Source organism: Trichechus manatus, unplaced genomic scaffold (assembly GCF_000243295.1).
Source record: "Trichechus manatus latirostris isolate Lorelei unplaced genomic scaffold, TriManLat1.0 scaffold00049, whole genome shotgun sequence".
Lineage (NCBI taxonomy): Eukaryota > Metazoa > Chordata > Mammalia > Sirenia > Trichechidae > Trichechus > Trichechus manatus.
In genome coordinates, this window is record NW_004443985.1 from 7120778 (window position 1) to 7147432 (window position 26655).

General features: G+C 44.9%; 1 protein-coding gene and 1 pseudogene across 2 annotated transcripts in view; one reads left to right on the forward strand and one right to left on the reverse strand.

Moving 5' to 3' along the window:
• Window positions 1–26655, reverse strand: part of CMTM8 (CKLF like MARVEL transmembrane domain containing 8) — a 114502-nt gene that overhangs the window by 39136 nt on the left and 48711 nt on the right. The gene's annotated exons all lie outside the window — the stretch shown is intronic.
• LOC105756319 (poly(rC)-binding protein 2 pseudogene) lies at window positions 11838–13189 on the forward strand (annotated as a pseudogene).

The window sequence follows — 26655 nt, forward strand, 5'->3', positions numbered from 1 at the left end:
CCCAAAAAAAAAAACAGAAAAGAAAAGAAGAAATGCTCTCAAGGATCCCTCTGCATGTCTGCACAAACTGAGGGGGTAGGTCCCAAGTCATGCAGTACTACATGGCTAGAATGGGCTCCCAATTTGAGAAAGGAAAAAGAAAACAAAGAAAGAAGCAATTCAAAACAAACAAAGCCCCGGGATCCTGCCAGCATGGCAGCATGGGCTGGGAGGAAGTCCCATGCTTGAGCAGCATGTCACAGACTCTCAGGAAGAAGTAAAGATGGCACACGTAACCAGGTATTTGAGAGAAAGGAGAGGGAAGTGGTGAGAGGTATGGAAGAAATGAAAAGAAGCGGAAAAAAGCAACACCTTCAGCCAAAAAATGGCACTCAGGGAGCTGGCCAGTGCGGGCAGGTGGAATCCAAGCAGCACTGGAGTGAAGCTGGTGCTTCCCGGCAAAGAGACTGTGGGCACAGGAAGCAGAGGAGGCTGAGTGGCGGTGAAGAAGGCTGGGGGGTGGGAAAGTGTATATTGCTGGTTACCAGTTGTTCTGTCTCCTGCTGGAAGCTCCGTGAAGCTGCTTTCCCGTACTCGCTGTTCACCGATCTCTGATAGGAGTCCAAGATGGTGGATCCGTGCTGCATTAGCTGATAGGGGACCTCTGCATGTCTCTCTCCTCACTCTCTGTTCTGTGTCAGTTTCTTATTCCATTCAGTGCTTGGCTGAGTTCTTTATCTGTTCATTTGATGCTTAGGGTTTCAGGATTGACATTTTCTCTGTTTGGCTTAGTTTTTCGTACCTTTGCTGTGGAGGGATGGCATGGTGCTTCTGTGTATAGTGCCTGGAAGTCTGGATTGCATCTATTTATAGCACGTGTGTGGCACTATTATTTTTCATTCTTCCAGCAGCTGAATGAGGGTCACTAAGGCTACTGGACACCAGAACAAAGACATGGCCCTGTGTGAGTCCAATACATACAAGAACAAAGACACAGTGCCTCTGTGGAAGAATGTTCTGTGTGGCCAGCGAGATAAAACAAACAGAATGCTAACACTGCAATGAAGCCGAGGATTAGAGCCAACAAAATGGAATCCTGTCAAGAAATGCTCAGAGATTCATTCAGGGGGAGCAATAAATGGCTTGGGGTACTTAGAGCAGACTCATGGCCTCAAGGAGTCACGGACCAGTGTGAGTGGCTACATTCCAGGCAGGCAGAAGGCTGGGGCTTGGCACCTACTTGCTATGTGGATGGGGGTGAAAGACCAGAGAATTGGCAGCACTTGGGATGGTAGTGAAAGACATGGAGGGAGAGGGCGGTTGAGGCCGTGTTGTGGAACGCTTGGAACGGCAGGCTAAGGAGTTCAGATCTTATTTAATGGGCAGGGAATGATGGAACCAGAGGTATTTTTGAAAAACTATTCTATCAGTGTTTCAGAGTTGGCCCATCGGCAACATCCCCTTTGGAAATGGCTGTATGGGGAGAACCAGTCACTGACTCGGGCACGGGCTACTCCTCAGGAAGATCTGTTCCAACGTAACGTTGCCTAGAAGGAGCGCTGGTATGCAAACGGTTAAGCACTCGGCTACTAACCAAAAGGTTGGCAGTTTGAACCCACCCAGTGGCTCTGCGGGAAAAAGACGTGGCAATCTGCTTCTGTAAAGATTACAGCCAAGAAAATCTCATGGGGCAGTTCTACCCTGTCACGTGGGTCACTATGAGTCGAAATGGACTCGATGGCATCTAATAACAACAACAATATTGCCTAGAAGGCCGGTAGCCTCTATACCTCTCCTGGTTGCCTTTGATTTGTCTTGGAATCAGCACCTGCGTTCCTGAAAGAAGGTTCCAAAATTCCAAAACCAGATACCCCGAGCTGACTTTTTTCACAAGTCCCGCTAAGCGTCTCCCTCTTGTTTGATGCCATTGCCTTCTATGGCTCCTGCGAAGGTAGTGCCCCTCTGCTCAGTGGGTCAAACGTTCTGCCCGGCATTTTACAGTCAGTCACTGGCCCCTTGAGACTTCCTCCATGCCTGCTGATTGATGAGAAAGAGCCTTGTGCAGTGCACAAATAATCCTGGGGAGGATGTGTTATATGCTGGACTGTGGGAAGCCACATTATCTTGGAGCATCCGTTTTATTCAAAGATGTGGGGGTGAGATAGGGAGGGGAGAAGTTAAGTAGTATCCCAGATAAATAATTATATTTCATCAGAAAATAAAACCATAAATATCGTGGGGGAGATCACATCTCAAAGGGACTCTAGAAACAAAATATCCTACTTCAAAAAAAATGACCTGGGCAAACACCTTCACTCTCTGAGGTTTGGTGGAAAAACTTGATAAGCCCAGACTCACAGAAACAAGACTCGTTCATTTAGACACCTACTGTGAAATTTCTCTTCCATTAAGCCTTAAAAAAAGCGAGGTCTCCTCCCCTACTCTAGGGGCAAACACATTATTTGAGGTTCAGCACAGTCTTTTATCTGAAGAACAGATGACTGCGGAGGTTGTTTTTTAAGCTTGCCAGTAACAATGCATCTTCACTACTGGAACTTTTTTTTTTTTTAACTGAGCTACACCTAAGAACCCCTTAGTCTATTTCACAATTTAAATAAGCATGTAATGATCCTCTGGGGACGGCCATAAATCAGTGCTCCCATTAAAACTGGAGCAAGAAGCTGCTGCTAATTGAGCTGAAATTTTAAACGGTTCATCAAGCTCCTTCCCGGGCAAGATGATGCTAGGAGACCCCAGCCTCCTTGTCCTTAGATGAGTTTAACAGTAGTAGTTCCCTAAATGAGGAAAATGAGGTTCTCAGAGAAGTATGACATACCCACAAGAAGCCAACAGACCTGAGATGACTACCGTATTTTTACACAAATAACGCACACCTTCTGTTTGCCAACCGTGCCCTCCCTCACAAGGTATTTTCGTAAATGTGCTATGCTGATTTTTTTACAGCAACATGTTTAAAAAATTAGCATAGCAGCACTTATGAAAATACTTCAAGGAGGGGAGGGGTGGTTGGCAAACAAACCTAGAAGGCATGCATTATTTGGATAAAAATATGGCATATAAAGTGGTGGTTTGCGCACTGTAGGCAGCAGACTTCCTGCTCAAAGTTTTACATATAAACATCTACAATATTTTTGTTGTTGTTGTTAGTTGCTGGTGAGTTGATTCCGACTCTTGGGTGACCCCACGTGTGCGGAGTAGAACTGCTCCATAGGGTTTCAAGGCAGTGACCTTTTTGAAGCAGATTCCCAGGCCGGTCTTCTGAAGCACCTCTGCGTGGGTTTGAACCACCAACCTTTTGGCTAGCAGTTGAGTGCTTAACCTTTTGTACTACCCAGGGACTCCACAATATGCCAAACCCATATTCTCTTTTGGAAGAAAAGGCCCAGAGAATGTCTTCCTCAAGGGATAACTTAAAGCCTATTTGGATGGAATGGGTTTTCAGAATTCACCAGGTACGGCTATCGACCGGAAAAATGTTTTCAGGTTATAAGCAAACAGCTTCCCAAGTGGACTCCTTCTGGGAGTCCACTTTGTTGTTCTTAGGTAAATAGGGCAACAGGCCATCTTGCAAACCACTGGTGAAATCAGAGTCTGAGAATTGTGAAATATGTAGAAATGAAGGGAGAAGTCTAAATAGAAAAATAAAGCCCAGCCAACTTGACTAGCTAGCTGGAAAAACAGGGAGGCTGGCATATCAAAGTGGAAGTTTACCAGCAATCCTCAGAATTCACTTCAACTGCTTCAAAAGCTGCTTCTTCCACTCAGCTTTTTACAGGGCTGTTAGCAACTGGCAAAACTAATCAGTCTTGGCCTTGCCTACCACATTTTCCAGGGAAGAAAAAAGAAAGCGCTAGCATTGCTTCAGTACCTATCACGGGCTTCCAAAGCACCATCACAATTTCTACAGCAACTCAATGGCGTCAGTAATTTTACCCACAGTTTTAAAACAGGGAAACAGGCTAAGCTGTCAACTTGCCAAAGCCACACAGCCACTGGCAAGAGGCAGGGGCAGGATCCACACTCCATTTCCTCACCTCTAGAGGCTGGACTGGTTTATAGGATCCTTGACCACTCTTTTGAGTTATGCTCAAAAAGCCACAAAGGGGTGTGGTAGTTCTGGCTCTTTCCATAACAGACCCCCTCTGGGAGAGCTTGAGCAGGAAGGGGCTTTGTTACAAAGCTCTCCAGGCGTCTCTTGGGCCCCAAGAAAAGCTTGTGTGACTCGATTGCTGGTTCAGAAACAACAGGGAAATATTCATGTGCGATGATGTACAATTTGTGATTCGAGTGTCAAAGCATGGTCAGGCTGGCATTAATTTAATAAATAAGCAAGCAAATGAGTAAGTCTGTCTGCCCACCTGCCTACTTACCTTCCTACCAAGAGAGGCTGAAAGAGGGTAAAAACAAGGTGACCATTGTTGTAAAGAGTCCCCTGGTGAGGCAAACAGTTGACACACTCAGCTGCTAATGAAAAGGCTGGAGATCTGAGTCCATCCAGAGGTGCCTCGGAAGAAAGGTCTTATAATCTACTTCCAAAAAATCAGCCACTGAAAATCCTATGAAGCACAGCTCTACTCTGACACACATGAGGTCAGAATCTACTCGATGGCAACTCTTTCCTTATCACTGTGAATGGTCTAAAATGAGGATGGGGAGTTTGGGAAAAACGTGGAAATGGTTGTTTCACCACCACTGCTCAGCCTGGAGGACAACAACCGAAGCAGCTGGCTCCCTAAAGCCCACAACTGCATCTCAAGGCAGCAAATCAGAGACAGGAAGCCCATCAGATGGAGCAGCGAGTAGAAAGCTACCAGAAGTGGCCCACCACAGCTGCCCAGCTATCCCACTTCTGACACCCCAGCCAGGGTGGCCTCAGGAGCTCAGGAGTTGCCAGATTTGCCGTCAGAGGACACACTCCCAGCCTTGCCAGCCAAGCATTTGAAAATCCTCTTCTTTGGCTTCACCATCCTGTGTCACTCAACAACCAATATGCTGGACCTCCCTGCCTCCTGTTTGTAGCAAGGTCAGATCACAGGACTGGCACCTGGGCCAAGGTCTATGGTAAGAGCCCATGAAATTCTCCATGAGTTCCAGCCCCATCCAGCCCCTAAAATATCCACTTCGGAGAAGGAGGAACCAAGATCTACTAAAATGGTGTGGGGAATGCAAGAAGTCCCCCTGTGCTCTCCATCTCTGGGGTTCTCTGTATCCCAGGCCACATGAAAGTAAATGACAGAGGTCCATCCACTTAGACAGGGACTACAGCAACTTGGTGTCAAGTCCAAATTCCTAGGAAACATGAGGATTGGCCCAGTTGGGTTAGGAGCCCAGTCCTGTACCAGTCAAATGTAGCCATGTGGGTGGAATCACATTAAGTGAACATGACCATTCCCACTGCCGCCATATGTAGAGAGAAACCAGTTGTCATCAAGTCGATTCTGACTCCTAGCGATCCCATCTGTGTCAGAGTAGAACTGTGCTCCACAGGGTTTTCAATGGCTGATTTTTTGGAAGTAGACTGCCAGGCCTTTCTCCCAAGGCACCTTTGGGTGGACTCAAACCTCCACCAAGATTAGCAGCCAAGAGTGTTAACTGTTCGCACCACTCAGGGACTCCAGACATAGAGAGAAAGGCTGGCAATTCCCAGGAACAGGGTGAGCGAACAACTCAGCAGGTGTCCATAACCACAGCAGCATTAATAGTAGACCAGCCAGGAAGCTCCCTGGGGTACAAACCCACAAGAGGTTAAAACCTCACAGGGAAAAAAATGTTAAACTTGGTGTTATGCAGCTTCTTCCATTAGAAGCCAAATGTAAACTGGTTCCATGTTTGCTTCTCACTGACTGTGAACATGCTTAATAAGTGATAAACACACCACTGGAGAATCTGTTTGAAAGGTGACCAAATAACTGTCTTCCTGGGGCTTTCTGTCTGCTCCGAGGAGAAAAACAACAAACAAAACAATAAACAAACAAGCCATTTCATTCCTATACAGCGACTACCCTGTCAGAATAATCCGGAATTGGACTGCTTGCTAACGTGTTGCCATCAAGTAGATTCTGACTCACAGCGACCCTATAGGAAAGACTAGAACTGCCCCGTAGGGTTTCCTAGGCTGTAATCTTTACCGGAGCAGCTCTCCAGGCTGGTGGGTTCAAACTGTTGACCTTTTGGTTAGCAGCCAAGCACTTAACTGTTGTGCCACCAGAGCCGACAGTTAAACTCTGATAAGCAGATTACAGCCACAATTTCTCCTCTTACCAGATGGAGTCTGGGATAATATAGTAGGGGCTCCCCACCCAGGAAAGCCCATTCCTCTTCACCATAAAATTCCACTGAAAAAAATCTGGATTTTCTTCCGCTTTCCCTTCACAAGGTTCCACGGAGGTACCCGCTGTGGATATGATTCACACACGTACACACGTGTGCATCGTACACCCATACTTTCACGACTTGTGTGTTCTTCCCACTTCCCAAAACAATTTTCTCTATTCAGCAGCTTTTCAAGTGAACAAGCTGCCTTATGACCCAAGCCTCATTCGGGTCCCCGGCGGTGTTAAACAGCACCACGTTGCCCTGGGAAACAATGCCGGAGCCGCGGTGTCGCCGGTAGGAAAATACACCACTGACCTGAGAGTTATTTTTAAACCCTGTCTTCCTGTTGGGGGATATAAATAAAAGGGCTTGTCTTCAGACACTACCAGCAATGTGTTTGGAAGACCAAGGCAATTTCCGACACAGGAAAACTCCAGAGAAGGAAAGTCATGGATTGCTGCTCCAAGAAGTATAAACGATGCTCTACAATACGTTTGGGGGAGGGGGGTGGAGAAGGAAGGAAGCTTTTATCTTTTTTTTTTCCTAAAGGAACAACGGTTATAACCCCAAAGGAAGAACAGGAAGTAAAGTGACATCACTGGCTCAAATCACTACTGCTTTACAGGTTTTTTTTTTTTTTTTTTGAGATTAAATTGAAGTTTACACAGAGCTTCAAAGGTGAAAGGAAGCCACTTCTCCTTCCTCCCTCATCTTCCCTAGCATCTGCCCTTCTGTTGCATCCCCCACTCCCCCCCCCACAGGCACGCACGCACGCACGCACGCACGCACGCACGGAAAAATGTCAACGAAGAGACAAAGGTACGTCCTAAGGCACCACGTGTAAACCAAATCCTGCGTTTTTATGTCTTATTCAGGTAGAATTCGCCATTTAAAGCGTATGATTCAGTGGTTTTTACTCAATTCACACACTTGTGCAACCATCGCCACAGCAAATTTTAAAACATCTTCATCGCCCTAAAAGAAACCCCCTACGCATCTGTGGTTGCCCCCATCCCCCCTTCAGCCTCAGCCCCTGGCAGCCACCAATCTGCTTTCTGTCTCTATGGATTTGCTTGTTCTTGACATTTCACATGAATAGAATCCTATAATACATGATTTTCTGTGTCCGGCTACTTTCAGTCAGCATCCCGTTTTCAAGGTCCATCCACACTGTAGCGTGTATCAGTACTTCATGCCTTTTTATGGCTGAATAATATTCCATTGTATGGATATGGAACACGTTTTGTTCACGCATTCCATCAGTTGATGGAAATGTGGGTTGTTTCCACTTTTGGGCAATTATGAATAACGCTGCTATGAACATTCACATACAAGTTTTTGGTGGACGTATGTGTCATTTCTCTTCAGTCAAATCCTATTTTAAATGCACAAGAGAAGCCTGCTAAGGAGCTGAGGGAGTGGCCTAGTTTGGGGTCAGTTTAGAGTTTTAGAAAACAGAACCCCTGGGTATCCAATCTGAAGGAGCAGAGATTTTTTCCCAGAGTCCCTCTCCCCATGCACAGCTGCTTGGAGCAGAGCATACCTGCATGAGGAGACACACACGGGCCTCAACTCTGGAGTTCAATTTTTGCACGAAGGCAACCTCTAATGTGCCTCTTATGTTAAGCCTTCTGGCATCAGCTGACAAACCAATATTTCAATCCAGAGTTGTTTTTCAAGGGTTGTTCTGACAGCTGTGCCACGCCTGCCTTCCCAGCAGCACTAGTTGGAATACTCTGCTGCTGTCTTACCTTCTCACCACATTAAAGTGAGTGAAAAATGGAAAAATGGAACTGCTGATGCTGGTGATAATATCGTAAACTGACTGTTCAGTTGAGAAGAACAAATTTAACATGTAGGAAATGCTAGAAGTAACTCTCGGAAGAGCCTCTAAAAAGCAAGGTGAAGTGATGAATGACGTGGACAAACCTTTAAAAGGATGGACGGAGGACTGTCGTTATTGCTGTGGTTAGATACTGTTGAGTTGGTTCCAACTCATAGTGACCCTGCACACAACAGAACAAAACACTGCCCAGTCCTGCACCATCCTCACAATCGTTGTTATGCTTGAGCCCACTGCCACAGCCACTGTGTCAATCCATCTCATTGAGGGTCTTCCTCTTTTTTGCTGACCCTCTATTTTACCAAGCGTGATGTCCTTCTCCAAGGACAGGTCCCTCCTGATAACATGTCCAAAGTATGTGAGACTAAGTCTCCTCATCCTCACTTCCAAGGAGCACTCTGGCTATACTTCTTCCAAGACAGACTTGCTGGTTCTTCTGGCAGTCCACGGTATAGTCAATATTCTTCGCCAACACCATAATTCAAAGGCATCAATTCTTCTCCCACCTTCCTTATTCATTGTCCAGCTTTTGCATGCACATGAGGTGATTGAAAATACCATGCCTACTCTTCAGACAAAGATTAGACTGGACTATGGGACATAAAATGATACTTGTGAAGAGAGTGCTTCTTAGCTCAACTAGATACATGAGACTAAATGGCCAGCTCCTATCCGGAGGCAAGATGAGAAGGCAAAAAGGGACAGGAGCTGGTTGAATGGACACAGGATATCCGGGGTGGAAAGGAGGAGTGTGCTGTCACATTATAGGAAGAGCAGCTAGGGTCACATAGCAATGGGTGTATAAATTTTTGTAAGAGAAACTGATTTGAACAGTAAACTTTGACTTAAAGTACAATGAAAAAAGAAAATATCATGGCTTGGGTCAGGCACACCTTAGTCCTCAAAGTGACATCTTTGCTTTGGAACACTTTAAAGAGGTCTTTTGCAACAGGACTGAGGATTAGTATTTTAAAATAACGATCCAATAGGGTCAATTTTCAAGAGTGATAGTATTGTGGTTGTGTGTGTGTGTAGTGTGTGAGAGAGAAGTTAATCTAATACAAAACATTTATATTTTAAAATGTAATATTTTTAAAATATATGGAAAGAAAATTCCTGTCTTTTAGAGAGATGGACTGAAATGTGGACAGATGAAGAGGTATGTCCTCTAGGACTACTTTCAAATCCTCCTGGAGAGAGAATGGGCGGGGATATAGATGAAACAAGACTGACCACAAATTAGTAATTTCTGAAGCTCGGTGATGGGTAGATAGGAGTTTATTATGTTCTTCTCTCTATTTTCATGTCAGTTTGAAATTTCCCATAATAAAAATAAAACCACACATTTCTGAGATCCAAGTACAGTCCTCGTGTACTCAAACAGTTAAGCATTTGACTACTAGTAGAAAGGTGGATGGTTCGAACCCACTTAGAGGTACCTTGGAAGACAGGCGTGGCGATCTGCTTCCAAAAGGTCACAGATTTGAAAATCCTATGGAGCAATTCTACTCTGTGCACACGGGGTCGCCATGAGTTGGAATCAACTCAATAGCAACTAACAACAACAAAGACAACATACAGTATTCCTGAGTACTAGGGTGGCTCTAAACCAGTCGGGGAAAGATAACCCTATAAGCAAGATAAGCATATGCTTAGGGCATCAGCAAAACAGCGGCACCAGTTGTCCAAAGCAAAGACCTATAGATGCTACGCAGACAGGACACCCGGAAAAGCAAGTGCACAACAATAATTCAAGAAAGACTCAATTCATTATCCTTATTATGTATGCAAGTAGATATTGTCTGGCAACTTAATTGTGACAAAATCACTGAAGAATTTGTAAGAGGTGGCACAGTAGTTAAATTGCTTGGTTGCTCACTGAAAGGTTGGCTGTTCAAACCCACCAGCAGCTCCATAGGAGAAAGATGTGGCAGTCTGCTGCCATAAAGATTTACAGCCTTGGAAACCTTATGGGGCATTTCTACTCTGTCCTGTAGGGTTGCTATGAGTCAGAATCGACTCAACAGCAATGGGTTATGGTTTGGTTTGATTTTTAATGATAACACGTTAGAGACTAAAGATCTATCTGAAAAGAAAACATAGTAATTTGTTGTAATATTTCTTTTCTGATCATTTTCTTTTTTGATATCTTTTCATTTGTTCATTTATGATCATAGCATTTATTATAAAACAAGACATCAAAATTGAAGTGAGAGCCATTTAAAGCAAAACTGGTGAAAGTCCAATTTTCGTTGTGGGCAATCAACAGAATTTTACAATGATTGTTGAAACAACTAAGTTCACTGTCTTAGTCATCTAGTGCTGCTATAACAGAAATACCATAAGTGGATGGCTTTAACAAAGAGAAATTTATTTCCTCGCAGTAAAGTAGGCTGGAAATCCAAATTCAGGGCGTCAGCTCCAGGGGAAGGCTTTCTCTCTCTGTCAGCTCTGGAGGAAAGTCCTTCTTATCAGTCCTCCCCTGGACTAGGAAGTTCTCCACGCAGGAACCCCGGGTCCAAAGGACATGCTCTGCTCCCGTTGCTGCTTTCTTGGTGGTATGAGGTCCCCCTGTCTCTCTGCTCGCTTCTCTCTTTTACACCCCAAGAGAAACTGGCTCAGATACAATCCAATATTGCAGATTGCCGTCCTGTCTCATTAGCATAACTGCCACCCATCAACAGAGGCAGGATTTACAACACACAGGAAAATCACATCAGATGACAAAACGGTGGACAATCACACAGTACCAGGAATCATGGCCTAGTCAAACTGATACACATATTTTGGGACGACACATGACATTTACTGACTCATTTTCTTTGTAGAATATGTGGAATATTCTTTTGGTAAAAATGTGGTCTATAGTAAAAGTCTTAGTACCCTGCATCCACTAAAAATTTACTAATCCAGTTCATCTCATTCCACTAAAATGGCATACGCCACTTTTGCCTTCAATCGCTAATATTATAGTCGCTTTGAAAAAGAAGTTATATCATCTGGATAGCTAAGACACAAACACACACACGTATATATCCACTCACACATCCCGTTCGAATGAGTAAGCACAGAGGGGGCACCACAGATTATCAGCGGTTAGGACCCTCACATGCCTTAATCCGAATCTGAAACCCGTTGCCATGGAGTCAATTCCGACTCATAGCGATTCCATGTGTGTCAGAGCAGAACTGTGCTCCCTAGCACTTTCAGTGGCAGATTTTTCACAAGGAGATTGCCAGGGCTTTCTTCTGAGGTGCCTTAGAGTGGAATTAAATATCCAACCTTTCAGTCGGCAGCTGAGGGCTTAAATGTTTGCACCACCCATGGTCTACTAGTCCCCTGTTGGTGGACATGTTTGGTTGTCTCCTGCTCTTACAAACAGTGTTAAAAAGTACTGCTTTGGACACCAGCAGAGGCAGCAGCCGGAGTAGCTGCCGCCTGCGCCCTCTCCCGCCCGTCCGCACGCCGCCCTCCACCCGCCCCGGGGTCTCTTTCCCCCTTCCTCTCCTCCTCCTCCGCCCGCCCGCGGGGGCCCCCCTCGTCTTCCCACCCGCCCCTCTTGTTCCGCCCCCGGCCTCCCACCCTTCCCCTTCCCGCCCGCTTCCCTTTTCCCCCTCAGTTGCCTCGCGCCTGCAGTTTTTGGCTTTCCCCCACCAGTGACCAAAGACGTGACCCCTCAAAAGTCCATCTCCCCCAAACACTGCTCGACATGGACACCGGCGTGATTGAAGATGGATTAAATGTCACTCTCACCACCGGGCTGCTTACACGCAGAGAGGAAGGCGGCAGTATCATTGGAAAGAAAGGAGAATCCATTAAGAAGATGCCAGAAGACAGTGGTGCTCGTATCAACAGCTCAGAAGGGAACTGTCCTGAGAGAATTATCACTTTGGCTGGACCCACTAATGCCATCTTTAAAGCCTTCGCTAGGATCATTGACAAATTGGAAGAGGACATCAGCAGCTCTGTGACCAACAGCACAGCTGCCAGTAGACCCCCAGTCACCCTGAGGCTGGCGGTCCCTGCTAGTCAGTGTGGCTCTCTCCTTGGGAAAGGTGGTGGCGAGATCAAGGAAATACGAGAGAGTACAGGGGCTCAGGTCCAGGTGGCAGGGGATATGCTCCCCAATTCAACTGAGCGGGCCATCACTATTGGTGGCATTCCGCAATCCATCATCAAGCGTGTCAAACAGATCTGCGTGGTCATGTTGGAGTCCCCCCGAAGGGCGTGACCATCCTGTACAGGCCCAAGCCGTCCAGTTCTCCGGTCAGCTTTGCAGGTCGTCAGGCCTATACCATTCAAGGACAGTATGCCCTTCCACAGCCAGATTTGACCAAGCCGCGCCAGTTGGCAATGCAACAGTCTCGTTTTCCTATGACGCATGGCAACACCGGATTCAGTGGCAATGAATCCAGCTCTCCAGAGGTGACAGGCTATTGGGCAGGTTTGGCATCTGCTCAGACTACTTCTCATGAACTCACCATTCCAAATGATTTGACTGGCTGCATAATCGGGCGGCAGGGCGCCAAAATCAATGAGATCCGTCAGATGTCTGGGGCGCAGATCAAAATTGCGAACCCAGTGGAAAGATCTACTGACAGGCAGGTTACCATCACTGGATCTGCTGCCAGCATTAGCCTGGCTCAATATCTAATTAATGTCAGGCTTTCTTCGGAGACGGGTGGCATGGGGAGAAGCTAGAACAATGCAGATTCATCCATAATCCCTTTCTGCTGTTCACCACCACCCATGATCCATCTGTGTAGTTTCTGAACAGTCAGTGATTCCACGTTTTAAATAGTTTGTAAATTTTCGGTTTCTACACTTTATCATCCACTCACGATTTTTTAATTAGAACGTTTTAATTCCTTCCTCTGTGCAGCTGTTAATGCTGAGATCCGTATTTAGTTTTATAAGCTTCTCCCTGTTTTTGTTTTTGTTTTTTGGCCCATGAATTTCTTTTTGTGTTTGTCATGGATATGTAAGAGTGGAATACTAATACATTTCAGTTCAGTTCTGTAATGTCAGGAATTTTTCAAAAAAATTAAAAGATGGACAGGAGCTTTTCCTTTGTGAATAGATAAAAAAAAAAGTACTGCTTTGTACACATGCCATTTTCTATGTGTGCAGGTCCAGCAGGAGGATGAATTTATGCAGAAATACAACTACTGGATCTAAGAATACCGGCATTTGTCATCTGATACCTGCTGTTAAACTGCCCTTCATAAAGGTTAGACCAATTTACTTTCCCACCCACAATATGTGACAATTCAAAAATAAATCCTGGGCAAAATAATGACCATCTCTTACCTCTTTCTCTTTAGGAGTAAGTCCCTCTTCCAGCATTAAGATTTATCTTCCTGCTAAAGGTCATTTCAAGTAAGATGGACCAAGTCAAATGTGAAGAATTTACTTTAGAAAAGGAATCACAATGGTCGATACTTATTGTTCCGTCTATGTTTTAAGTACTTAGATTAAAAAGAAACTAACGTTTACTGAGCTGCCACCACGGGTCAGGCCCTTTCCAGGGCTGTATTAATGGCCTTAATCCCCATACAGCCTTGAGGTCCATTCTGTTACCAATTACAACTACAGATGAAGAAAGAGGCACAAAAATGAGTAACCTTCCTCACGACACACATCTTGTAAGTGACGAACTTATCTCAGAAGTGCTTCACCCTCTCCCTGTACTGCCTGTCCCTTGAGCTGATTTTGACTCATTGCGACCCCATGCGTATCAGAGTAGAACTGTGCTCTATAGGTGTTCAATGCCTGATTTTTTGGAAGTAGATCACTAAGCCTTTCTTCCAAAGTACCTCTGGGTGGGCTCGAACCTCCAACCTTTGGGTTGTAGCCACGTGCATTAGGTTTACACAAGCCGAGGACTTCATAAAACGCTCTAGAAGCTTAGAAACTGACTCAGAATCCCAAGCCATTTTCCAATTTTCAGTTGTCTACAAATGGGGCCCTCTTCATAATATGTAAGTCTAGTGTTCAATTTTCAAACACTGGGGTGTCCTATATTCTTTGGAATATATTATACACAAAAGCATTTTCCTGCCATGGGAAAATATCTACCATATGGGCAAACACACTTTCAAATCTGAGCTCACAAACAGTCAGGGATTTGGACCCCGTTTTGAGCCCCTGAAATTTTAGAAGTGGAAAAACTGTTTCACACTCAAAGAAATCACAACAGATCATGTAGTCTATGACTTGGAAAAAAGATGCGAAACTTAGCCCTCAGGGGTTCCCTTGCCATATAACCAGCCAGCTTCTAAACACTTTACTGAAAAATTTAGCTTTGGACTCAAGCAACTCAACTTGCCTTTCCGCCTCACCCCAAACGTCATTCTTCTCGAATGTCTCCAGAGTCGCAGCTGACAGAGCTGTCGTTTTAGAAAACAACAAAACCACAGAAAGCATCCCTCTTACGTTCACCTTTCGGTTCATATTCACGTAGCACACGGCTCAACGACTGACTCAATCTCTCCCTCAGGCCCTACACATTTGCCCCAAACCTTTCAATAATAAACGTCACATTCCTGTCATAATTTCTGTCAACCTTCTAAGTGACTCTGGAAACGCCGCCCATCGGTCAAGGCACGGGACCCACCGTGTCAGCACTGGGCATCTGAAAAAGTCTGAGGTAATCTCAGACGAATTTTTTTTTTTACAGACAATGGCCAAAACTTCCTCAAGCCCGCTTAATCCACTGGGTGGACTGGAGCGAGCAGAAAGGTGGGATTTTTTACGTTTTTACAGAACAGGTTGGCTAAAATTTTAGATTTCAGTGATTTCTTTTGTAACTTTCCAGAGGATGCCTTGTTATTTCAAGGAACGTGAAGTTTCTCAAAATAAGAGCTAATTCATGAAAAAAATAAAAAAGAGAGAGTGAGGGGCATTTGGCTTTCTTACAAGGAATAAAGTACAGTATTACACATCCCAGAAAGTCGGGGAATTAAAATTTAACACCAGAAGCCACCAAAAATTGTGCCAGCTGCTTCCTAAGTCACATTTCCCAAAGCATGTCCTTCTACTCCATGAAAAAAGAGTTCATGGTCAAATTCGCTTGGGAAAGGCTATACTCTATCTATCTAGCCTTGGAAATGTAGTGTATTAAAATCGCTTAAGTTTCCCAGTGATAAAATCAACCATGTTTAACCTGGCTTCTTCCAAGCTTACTCAACTGTGGAACCCCTTTCACCATTAAACATAACATCCCAGGGGTCCCACCTTGGGCCAGTTTCTTCCTTTGCCCCCCTGCTGGACGCACATGCCCACATGGTTCCAGGCTCAGAGCTTCCTCGTATCTCATTTCTCCTCAAAGCCCGGCTGAGAGAGCACAGCCTTGTTTCTGGTCATTCAGCTGTTCCAAGGGGACCTCTGGTCCCTTCAGGAAGTCCGGAGTGGATGATCACATCCTGCGCTGGCCTTGTCTATGCTATCAGTGTGAGTCCCCAAATCACAGCGGTGAATGGGAGCGTTGTACGGGCGGCATCTCATACCGTGGACACCTTGGGATTTGCAGTGGGGGAGTTGGCTCACTCCCCCTGGCCTGATGTCTGAGACCATCCATGTTGGGCATGGCAATCATCTGCACTGTTGGGGAGCATTGACAGCTATGCTACAGTCTGTGTATTCACCCTCCTGCTGAGGCCCAACTGTTTAAATTCTCTTTACCATAGTGTTTTCACAATTAATAAGATTAACTACATGCCCGATGAAATGTCCAGAATGAAAAGCAATAACTGCCCTGGTGGTGCAGTGGTTAAGAACTAAGGCTGTTAACCAAAAGGTCGGCAGTTCGAATCCACCAGCTGCTCCTTGGAAACCCTTTGGGGCAGTTCTATCCTGTCCTATAGGGTCGCTATGAGTCAGAGTCGACTCGACAGCAATGGATTTGGTTTTGGTTTGGACACATACCAGCAGGGGTATTTTTTTCCCCTAACTTTCCAACTTCCTATATTTCCAATTTTCTGTAATTTCTCCCCTCCCAGCTTTCCATAATTCCTTATATTTGCATATGCACGACGCAAATGAATCTCATAGAACAAGCCAGAGTGGCTCCTAGGTTGTTTAGGGGCTTCAGAAACAGACCTGGCACTTGGCTACACACGTTTTCTTACAACGCCGAGTATTCAAATCACAGGTCACCATTTGAAGCCTCTGCCCATAAGTGATGGTAAGAGATTAGCCACCGAGAATAACAGCTGGCAGTAAAGTACTAGCGTTCCTGGGAGGAAACACACACACACACGCACGCACACGCAAGCACACGCACGCACGCACACGCATGCACGCACGCACACGACTGCAGCATTCTACTGAGCAGTACAGTTTCTTCCTCACGCTGCAGGAAAATAACCCTAAAAGAAAGCAGCGAAGGGCTACTTTCAAGCCTGGCCTAGTTTCATTAAACTCATTTCTTCCTTGGCATCCCCTGAAGGCCAGGACTAGGCTGCCTATTAAGATGTTATGTACTGGATGGGAGATTTCTCAAGCACCTCCAGACAGCGGAGCCACAGCTCAGGTATATTTTTTTCTGGGAGGAAAAACACTGCTGGGCTGTAAATTCAGCTACAGTCTGCCCTTGCCAGCAAAATCCCTTGTCGTGATAGAATTCTGCAGCAGTCTCCCCAACTTCCCCCCACAGATTGGGACCTCATTTCAAAGCACATTATTAGCCTTGAGATATCTGATTTATTGAACACACACACACACAAATGGTTAAAAATTATCCATAATTCTACCAGTACTTTCTACCTTATATACGTGGCTTATGGAGTCCCTGGGTGGTGCAATTGGTTAATGCCCTTGGCTGCTAAGTGAAAAGTTAGAGGTCGGAGGCCACCCAGAAGTGCTTCGGAAAAAAGGCCTGGCAATCTACTTCTGAAAAATCAGCCACTGATAACCCTGCGGAACACAGCTCTACTCTGACATGTGTGGGGACGTCATCGGTCAGAATCAACAGCCAATGCTTTTTTTTTTTTTTTTTTAATGTGGTTTATATAGCACTGATTAAACCAGATGAATTTCACATTCTGTTTTCTCTTAGTCTTCTTTTGAGATGTCTTTAACTTACTGCCTTTTTTTCTCCTCTAAAGGCTGAGGTAGGAAAATAAAGACTGGCTGTGAGAATCTCAGATGTTCCTACAGACAGCAGGGCCAACCAAGCAAGGTCAAGGGTGACTGAACACGGTCATAGATGCCCAGGGGGAGTGAGCTGACTCTCCCATCACAAATACCAACACACCCACAGTATGTGTGCACCAACATACAACGTTCTCATTCCCTGTTGTGATTTGGGAAATCACAAACCCTAAGAACATAGTCAAGGCTAGCACAGAATTTAATCACCCACTCTGGACTTCTAGAAGGGAGCAAAGACTCGCTTGGAAGAGCTGAATAACCACAATCAAGGCTGAGGTCTCACTGGACGCTTTGAGGAAATATGAGATACGAAGATGCTCTAAGTGTGGGATACTTGGTGCGCACATGAGTCCACCATGGGGGCGAAAGAGGAAATTGGTTCTGAGCTGAGGCACGCACTTGTCCTTCCAATTTTAAACCCAAGGCAGCTGGTCTTACCACGGCATCAGGAGAAGTCACGGAGGGCTCAGGCGATGCTAACGCACTGTTCACATTCTTGTGACTGGCTGTGGTTTCAGGATGTTTGTCTAGAGATAAGCATCTCAGTACACATGGCCGAGACTCAAGCACTCCCCAAGACACCTAGCTATCTAAGAAACGTTCATTAGCCTCAAAATTTTCACATTCGAGTAACCCTCCAATGCCATACCCCTACAGGTGATTGCCCCTGCCTGGCACTTGTGATTGTGGATGGATGGCACTCACCTCTAGTCATTGTCGATTACAGAGCTATCATGACAACGTTCCAGCAGATGGCATTTAGAGGAAGGGGCACCTCTTATTTGTGGGAATGCTCTGATCCCAAACTATAAAATAGTTTTGGACCTTAGAGTCCTAGAGGTGCTACTAACTTATTTCCATAAGAAGGTTACACTGTGGGATCTAATGGATCATATATTTAAAGTCACTATAAGCTCCACTGTGTCTACCAACCCTTATTGTTGTTTTTAGGGGCCACTGAGTTGGTTCCTACTCATGGCGACCCTATGTACCACAGAACGAAACACTGCCTGGTCCTGCGTCATCCTCACAGTCATTACTATGCTTGAGCCCATCATTGCAGCCCCTGTGTCAATCCTTCTCATCGAGAGCCTTCTTCGTTTTCACTGACCTTCTACTTTACCAAGTATGATGTCCTTCTCCAGGGACTGATCCCTCCTGATAACATGAACAAAGTATGAGAGATGAAGTCTCACCATCCTCGCTTCCAAGGAGCACTCTAGCTGTACTTCTTCGAAGTCAGATTTGTTCATTCTTCTGGCAGTCCATGGTATATACAATATTCTTTGCCAACACCCATATTAAAATATATTAACAGTAGGTTGCACTTATTTTGAGCACCTACCACGTGCCCAGTAGTATTCTGAGGGCTTTCTAGGTACTCACATTTAATCTTAACTTCTGAGGTAGTTACCACAAGTAGCCCCATTTTACAGATCGGGAAGCAGGCACAGAGAGGTTAAGTAAGGCCAAGGTCATAAACAAAGATGGAGTCCAGTTCTAGTGCCATACTCCAATGCCCTTCCCACTCAATACTCTAAGACTATTTGGCGAAGAACTCCTGGAGTAGTAATGCCTAGGTTTATACTAAAAAGCTCTTCTGCAAATCTGTTTTCTTTTAAGCATATGCACACAAAGATGGAGGAGGAAAAGTTGATACATTAGTTTTTCCCTATATAGAAAATTCAGTATGTTATTCAGTCATTTGATATTTTTTAATCACAATATATCGCTGTTGTTGTTAGTTGCTTTCAAGTCGATTCCACTCATGGTGACCCCTTGTGTGCACAGCAGAAATGCTCCATAGAGGTTTCAAGGTAACATCCCTAAAAATCTATAGAGACAATCTGCTCCTGCGTCTCTGGATGCTGTAGAAAGTCTGATGTCTCCTTCCATCTACGCTAACCTAGAGACAAAGTTAGGGGTAGAGTCTGAAGGAGGTCTGACTCTTCATTTATCATGTACTTAACCTTACAGGATGCTTAAGTCTCTTCCATCCAAAAAATAAAAATAAGATAAATGGCAAAAAAAAAAAAAAAAAAAACCCTTCTTACTCTATGCTCCTTTCTATTTTCTGCTGTCATTTTTCTTTTGAGTTGAGCTTCTAAAAGTAATGGTCTAAACTTGGCATCTCAGTTCCTTCTTATAATTCTGCTCTCCTGTCTTCCAATAGCCCACTCTCCCTTCTTAAGATTCCTTTGATTTATTTTCATTTGCCCATCTCTTGAACACAGTCCTCCAGGGCTCTCTCCATTTATACCTTTGCCTAAGAATATTGAACATACCATGGACCGCCAGAAGAATGAACAAATCTGTCTTGGAAGAAGTACAACCAGAACGCTCCTTAGAAGCAAGGATGGCGAAGTATGTCTCACATACTTTGGACATGTTATCAGGAGGGATCAGTCCCTGGAGAAGGACATCATGCTTGGTAAACTAGAAGGTCAGCAAAAAAGAGGAAGACCCTCAATGAGGTGGACTGACATAGTGGCTGCAACAATGGGCTCAAGCACAGCAACGATTGTGAGGATGGCACAGGGCAGGGTAGCGTTTCGTTCGGTTGCGCATAGGTTTGCTATGAGTCGGAACCGACTCGATGGCCCCTAACAACAACAACAATAAAGACTAGTGGTTCTCAAAGCGTAGTCCCCAGACCCATAGTATCAGCATCAACTGGAAGCTTGTTAGGAATGCAAATTCTCAGGCTCCATTCCAGACCCGTTGTTGTGTGGCATCGAGTCAATTCTGACTCATAGAGACCCATGTGACAGAGTAGTACTGCTCCATAGGGTTTCCTAGGCTGTAATCTTTATGGAAGCATATAGCCAGGTCTTTTCTCCCATAGAGACGCCAGGTGGGTTCGAACCACCAACCTTTCGGTTAGCGGCCGAGAGCTTAACTGCTGTTAATGAATTAACCTAATGAATAGAAAACTCTGGGGGTGGGGCCAAGAGATCTGTGATTTAACAACATTCCAGGCAATTCTGAGGCATGCTGAAGTTTGAGAACCACTGCCCTAGATGCGTCCACCCCTAGCAGTCACCTCCTCCCACTGTCTAGAAATTCCCATATCCTCATCTTCAACCTCAACTTATTCTCAGGCTGCACATTCACATACGTAAGTGTGCTCTCTGGACATCACTATCTTGATACTCCACGGGCTCCTCACACTCAAGGCTGCCCAAAAGAGACTTCTTCCCCCTTCCCCCCCTCAGAGTCTATTCTTCCTTCCACACTCCCCAATAACTCCTGCCCACGCCCTCTTCCCATCCATCCAAGTCATTCTAGACTCCTGCTTTTCCTTTATCCCCCTCATCTGATCAGCCACCAGGTCTGGCTGATTCTACTTCCTACTTCTCTTCATCTCTATGCCCTTAATTCAGGTCCTTATCATTTCTCCACTTCCAAAAAGGTACCTCAGTATCAAATGTAGTATGTGTCCCTTCCAATCCTCTACAGTGCTACCAAGAGTATCCTTCTATCTCGATGCAAAAGCCCTACCTAAAACTTACTGTTCTCAGCACCAGGTCTGAGCTCCTCAACAAAGGAGTTTGGCTGTAGTCGCCAGCCTCATCCTCTGCTGTACCTGCAGCCATTCCAGGAAGATATAACCATTTGCCCAGAAACCCAGAAGGCTAACAAGCACATGAAGAGACACCCAAACTCATCAGTAATCACAGAAATGCAAACTAAATCATGATGATAAGATATCACTTTACACATATTTTGGAGCCCTGGTGGCACAGTGGTTGCGAGATACAGCTGCTAACCAAAAGGTCGGCAGTTTGAATCCACAGCCACTCCTTGGAAACCCGTGGGGCAGTTCTACTCTGTCCTATAGGGTCGCTATGAGTCAGAATCGACTCAGTCGCAACGGATTTGGTTTTGGTTTTACACATATCAAGCTGGACAACAGTGGCGTCACTAGGGTGTTTGGGAGGTGTGAACCACAGCTCCTGACACTATCAGAGGGGGTGACACCATAATGACCCTAGGGTCTGCAGTAGCAGTGGGCGGGCCAGCGTTGCTGGGGGAAAGGCCACCAAAGCAGTGGCGTCACTAGGGTCGGTGTCATCTGTCACCCAGTGTGGTAACTTGTCACCACCACCCCGTGTCACTCACCAGTCAGGGTGCGGGTGGCTGGGCTGCAGTGTCCACCACTGGGCAGAGAGAAGGGTCTTTGCCTTGGCCAATGGGAGGGGGAGGAGCTGCAGGGAGGTGTAGAGGGTGGGGCCAGACTGCTCTGTCCGCTGGGGAAGGGTTCGCAGGCCAGCCCCACCCACCCTGGGCCAGGCCGAAGAGGGGGGTGGTGACATCAATCCTAGTGATGCCACTGCTGGCCAACATTAACAAGATGGATACTGCTAGGAGCTGCCTGTAGTGTTAGAATATAGGAACCCTGGGCACTGCTGGTGGGAATGAAGTCCACAGCAGCCATTTTGGAGAATGCTTATATGTAGTCAAACTAAGTATGGGCATACCCAGTGCCTCAGCAATTTTACTCCTGGGAATATATAACCTCAAATTCTCACACAGGTCCTAAGGTGCCATGTACAAGGATGTTTATCACAGCATCCAGACTTGGAAGCAACTTAGGCATCCATCCCTGGGAGAGTGGACAGGTAAAAGGCAATGGATGCACACTCTGGCTGACTAGTTGCATTGATGGTCCCAATTAAAACTCATTTCCATCGAGTGGATTTTGACCCATAGTGACCCCACATGATAGAGTAGAACTGCCCCATAGGGTTTCCAAGGCTGTCTATATTTATGGAAGCTGACTGCCACATCTTTATCCCACAGAGCAGCTGGTAGGCTCAAACGGCCGACCTTTTGGTTAACAGCTGAGTGCTTAACCACCACACCACCAGGGCTCCTGTGGTCCCCATTAAGGTCCCTATATCTACACTTTTCTGTTCCTCCCATCAAGAGGTGGAGTCTATTTCCCCACACTTTGAATCTGGGTTGGACTTGTGACTTGTTTGGGCCAACAGAATATAGTGGAAATGAACGTGTGTTAGTTCCAAGCCTGGGCCATGAGCATTTCCTCTCTCTTGGACTCCTGCCTTGCCACCATGTGAACAAGCTCAGGCTAGCCTGATGGAGGATGACAGCAATGTGCCGAGGCCTCCTACATCATCCAGCCCCCAGCAGACCACAGATTAATGACTGACATCAACTGAGATGTCTGGCTAATTGCCTCCATGAACAACTGCCTCCTTTGCCATGAGACCAGAAGAACTGGATGGTGCCAGGCTACCATTACTGAACGTTTGATCAAAGATTCCATAGAAGAATCCTGATCAAAAGGGAGGAACGCAGAACAGAATTTTCAATTCTTATGGAATCCATACTTTCTGGAGCCATGGAGGGTAGACAAACCCCTTAAACTATTGCCCAGAAATAATCTTTAAACCTTAAACCAAAAATATCCCCTGAAGTCTTCTTAAAACCAAACAATAGTTTAGCTTAACTAGTAAAGAATGTCAGCCTTGAGCGTTGTGCTCTTTTAAGAGCTATCTATATGGGATCAAATGGACAACAGCAACTCAAAAGATTACATAGGAACCTTAGAAGGCAGTAAGTGTATGTTAATGGGGGAGGAACAACTCAGAAAAGGAAGGTGAGATTTGTTGCACAACTTCAAGAATATAATCAATGTCACTAAAATGTACATGGAGAAACTTGAGGTGGTGTATGTCTTTGCTGTATATATTCTCAACATGTGGAAACTTGAAGTGGTATATGTTTTTGCTGTATATATTCTCAACAACAACAACAAAATAAGTAATTAAGAAATATATATATAATTTAAAAAACAGAGAGAGAGAGAAAATAAAAATTACAGTTTGAAAAACATGCAGTTGTGAGAACACAGTTCAACAAGTTCTGACTCCTCCACTCACAGAAACATTTATCAAGTACAAACCAAGTGTGTGTACTCGAGACACCAGGGAGCCTTCTGTGCATGATTACGGAAGCCTAAGCTGTATGTCCAAAAGCACTGAACAGAGGTAAAGATCTGAGCTATAGCCCGAAAGTGGGATGGTTAAATAAAGTAAAATTTAAAAGTCAAAAACAAACCAATTGTGCAAAATCAAAGATTTACATTTCACCCCAGAAAATGGTTGTCAATGGTGTGGAAAAGAAGCAGGGATAAAATGGCAGTCCATACACAGAGGGTGAGACCACTCATGGCCAAGTGGGAATGCTCAATGAACTGGGCAGTATGCTTTCTCAGCCCTGTGCACTCAGGAATGCCCACTCAGCCTGTAAGCCCCAGCCCGAAGGACTCTTGGGTTCAGCCTGCTGCATCACCTTCTCTCCAACAGTTAAGAAATGCACTTAACACAGTTTAATGACTGTTTGTAGTTCTATCTTCCTCAGGAGACAGTGAGTTTTGAGGACTTAATTTTCTTGGAAGACCCAGTACCTAGTAGCAAACATTTGTCCATAAGAAAACTCTACCATCCCATAATGCAGGGTTTTTCGACTACTGACATTTTGGGCCGAATAATTCTTTGTTGTAGAGTGGAGGGCGGTCCTGTGTATTGTAGGATGTTTAGCAGCATCCCTAGCCTCTACCCATTAGATGCCAATAGCGCCTTCCCAGTTGTGAAGATCAAAAATGTCTCCCAACCCATTGGAACTCCAGTTGTGAAGATCAAAAATGTCTTCTGACCCCTTGGAACTCTTATCCATTGCTGGTAGAAATGTAAAATGGCACAGCTGCTGCGGAAAACTGTTTGGAAGTTCCTCAAAAAGTTAAACATAGAGCTACCATATGACCCAGCAATTCCACTCCTAGGTATATGCCCAAGAGACTGGAAAGTAGCGATGCAAAGAGACACATGCACACCCACTGCAGCATTATCCACAATAGCCAAAAGGCGGAACCAACCCAAGTGCCCATCGACAGGTGAACGGATAAACAAAGCACAGTATACACACATGACGGAACATTACTCAGCCATCGAGAGAAATGAAGTCCTGATACATGCCACAATTTGAACGAACCTTGAAAACACGATGCTGAGTGAAGTCAGTCAGTCACAAAAGGACAAAGATTGTATGAACTCACTTATATGAAATATTTAGAATAGGAAAAGGTATAGAGACCAAAGTTTCATTAGTGGTTCCCAGGGACAGGGGGACTTATTATTTAGGAAGGAGTGAGTTTTTGTTTACAGTGATGGAAAACTTGGCAACGATTATGGGTGACGGTTGCACAACATGATTAACGTTATTGATATCACTGAATTGCACGTGTGAAAAACACTGAGGTGGCAAATGTTGTGTTCTATATATTTTTATGACAATTAAAAAAAAGGAAAGACATTTAACAACAACAAAATGTCTCAGGTGTTGTCAAATGTCTCTTGGGGGGCAAAATCACCCCGATTGAGAACACTGCCGCAAAGGATTGGGTTGCACAATGCGATAATTCTAAAGGGGCACTGCAGAAACATTTAAAATATCTGAAACACATATTTGAGATTACTTAATTACATTATTCTATACATAACATTGCTCAAGATTGCCAAAATTTTTCCTCCTTGGAGAAACCGTTCTCGCCCACGAGCCCCAAACTAATGTTTTCGTTCACTCGCCTGGGAGGAAAGACAAAATACAAAATTCACTTGAGTTCTCACATCCATGTAGAAATCTTTCTCCTCAGAAGTTTTAGTCAAGCCTTTTATTTACAAAGCTTCAGTTTGTTACCCACAAGTCAATGGTATTGCTGCCGACTTTTCTCTGTTAATCCTGTAGAGGCTGTTTATCTAGCTGGGGCTGCGGAAGCAGACGTTATTCTTCTGTATTATCAACAAAAACATGAAAAAACCAAGATGTAACCAAGCCACAAGAATTCTGCCTCATTTGTCTTCTGTGTGCCAAGACACCAGGCATTTTAATAACCTCATCAGACTGTTAGCAATCATTGTTGGCTATGGACTCCAGACAAATATTTGCCTTGGAGATCTCTCTATGGAGAAGTCAAGTTTCTTTTGTTCATTTGTAGTTACCAGCCGTCAAGGCGGCCCCCGACTCATGGCAATCCCATACACAACAGAACAAAACACTGTCCAGTCCTACACCATCCCCACGATCGGTTGCGAATTAGACTGTTGTGATCCACATGGTTTTCACTGGCTGATTTTCTGAAGTCTATCTCCAGGTCTTTCCTCCTAGTCCATCTTAGTCTGGAAACTCGATGAAGCCTATTCAGCATTATAGCAACACATAAACACCACGGACGGATGGATGGCGGCTGCACATGAGGTGCATTGGCTGGGAATCAAACCTGGGTCTCCTGTGTGGGAAGCAGGAATTCTATCACTGAACCACCAATGTCCCCCTTTGTTCGTACAGTTTGAGTATAACAATCTGGAAAACACAGAGCACTCACATGAACCATTTCTTGCAATTATACAAATAATAGAGCAGAAGAGATGATTCTACCAAGATCTGATTGAATATCTTTCCTTTATATTTCCTCTTGCCTCCCCACTTGACCCCCAACAACAAATCCATGTTGCTGCTAAAATCACTGGGTCAAAGGTTACTGGGGAAAAGTATATTCACATGGTCTCAAAATTATCACCCTACATACTTATTACAAGGGAAAAGGGTCCCTTTTTCAAGACCTGGTAGATACCCCAGTAACCAACCAGGAGACCAAATTTAGCCATACCAATATTGGAACCATCTGTTACCACGTGCCTCCTGATGTGATACCATCAGAAACACACAGCACCAACTAGATTGTATTCTTGCCCAAAATGTTTAAGCTGACCCTCCATCTGAGGCAGCAGATAAACCAGGCTGTGGAGTATTCCAGAAGATAACTGGCCTGGACTCTTCAAAAATGTCAATGTCCTAAGTCAAGAAAAGGCTGGAGACTGTTCTAGATCAGCCAGCTGCCATTGAGTCAACCCGGATTCACGGCGACGCCACGTGTGTCAGAGTAAAATCGCTCCACAGGGTTTTCAATGACTGATTTTCCAGAAGTATATCACCAGGTCTTTCTTCTGCAATGCCTCTGGATGGACTGAAATCGCCAACCTTTTAGTCAGCAGCCAGCACGTTTACCATTTACACCATTCAGGGACTCTTATTCTACATGAAAGTTGACTGAAGTAACACGACAACCAGATGCAATTTGTGGCCCTTGACTGGGTCCTGGAACCAATGGCAGTGGTAAAGAACATTATGGGGGCAATATGGAAAATCTGAATAAGATCTGCATTACATATTATCGAATTGATGCTGAATTCCTTGAGTGTGAGGAAGGTATTTTGATTACATAAGAGATTATCTTCCTTCTTAGGAGATGCATACTCATG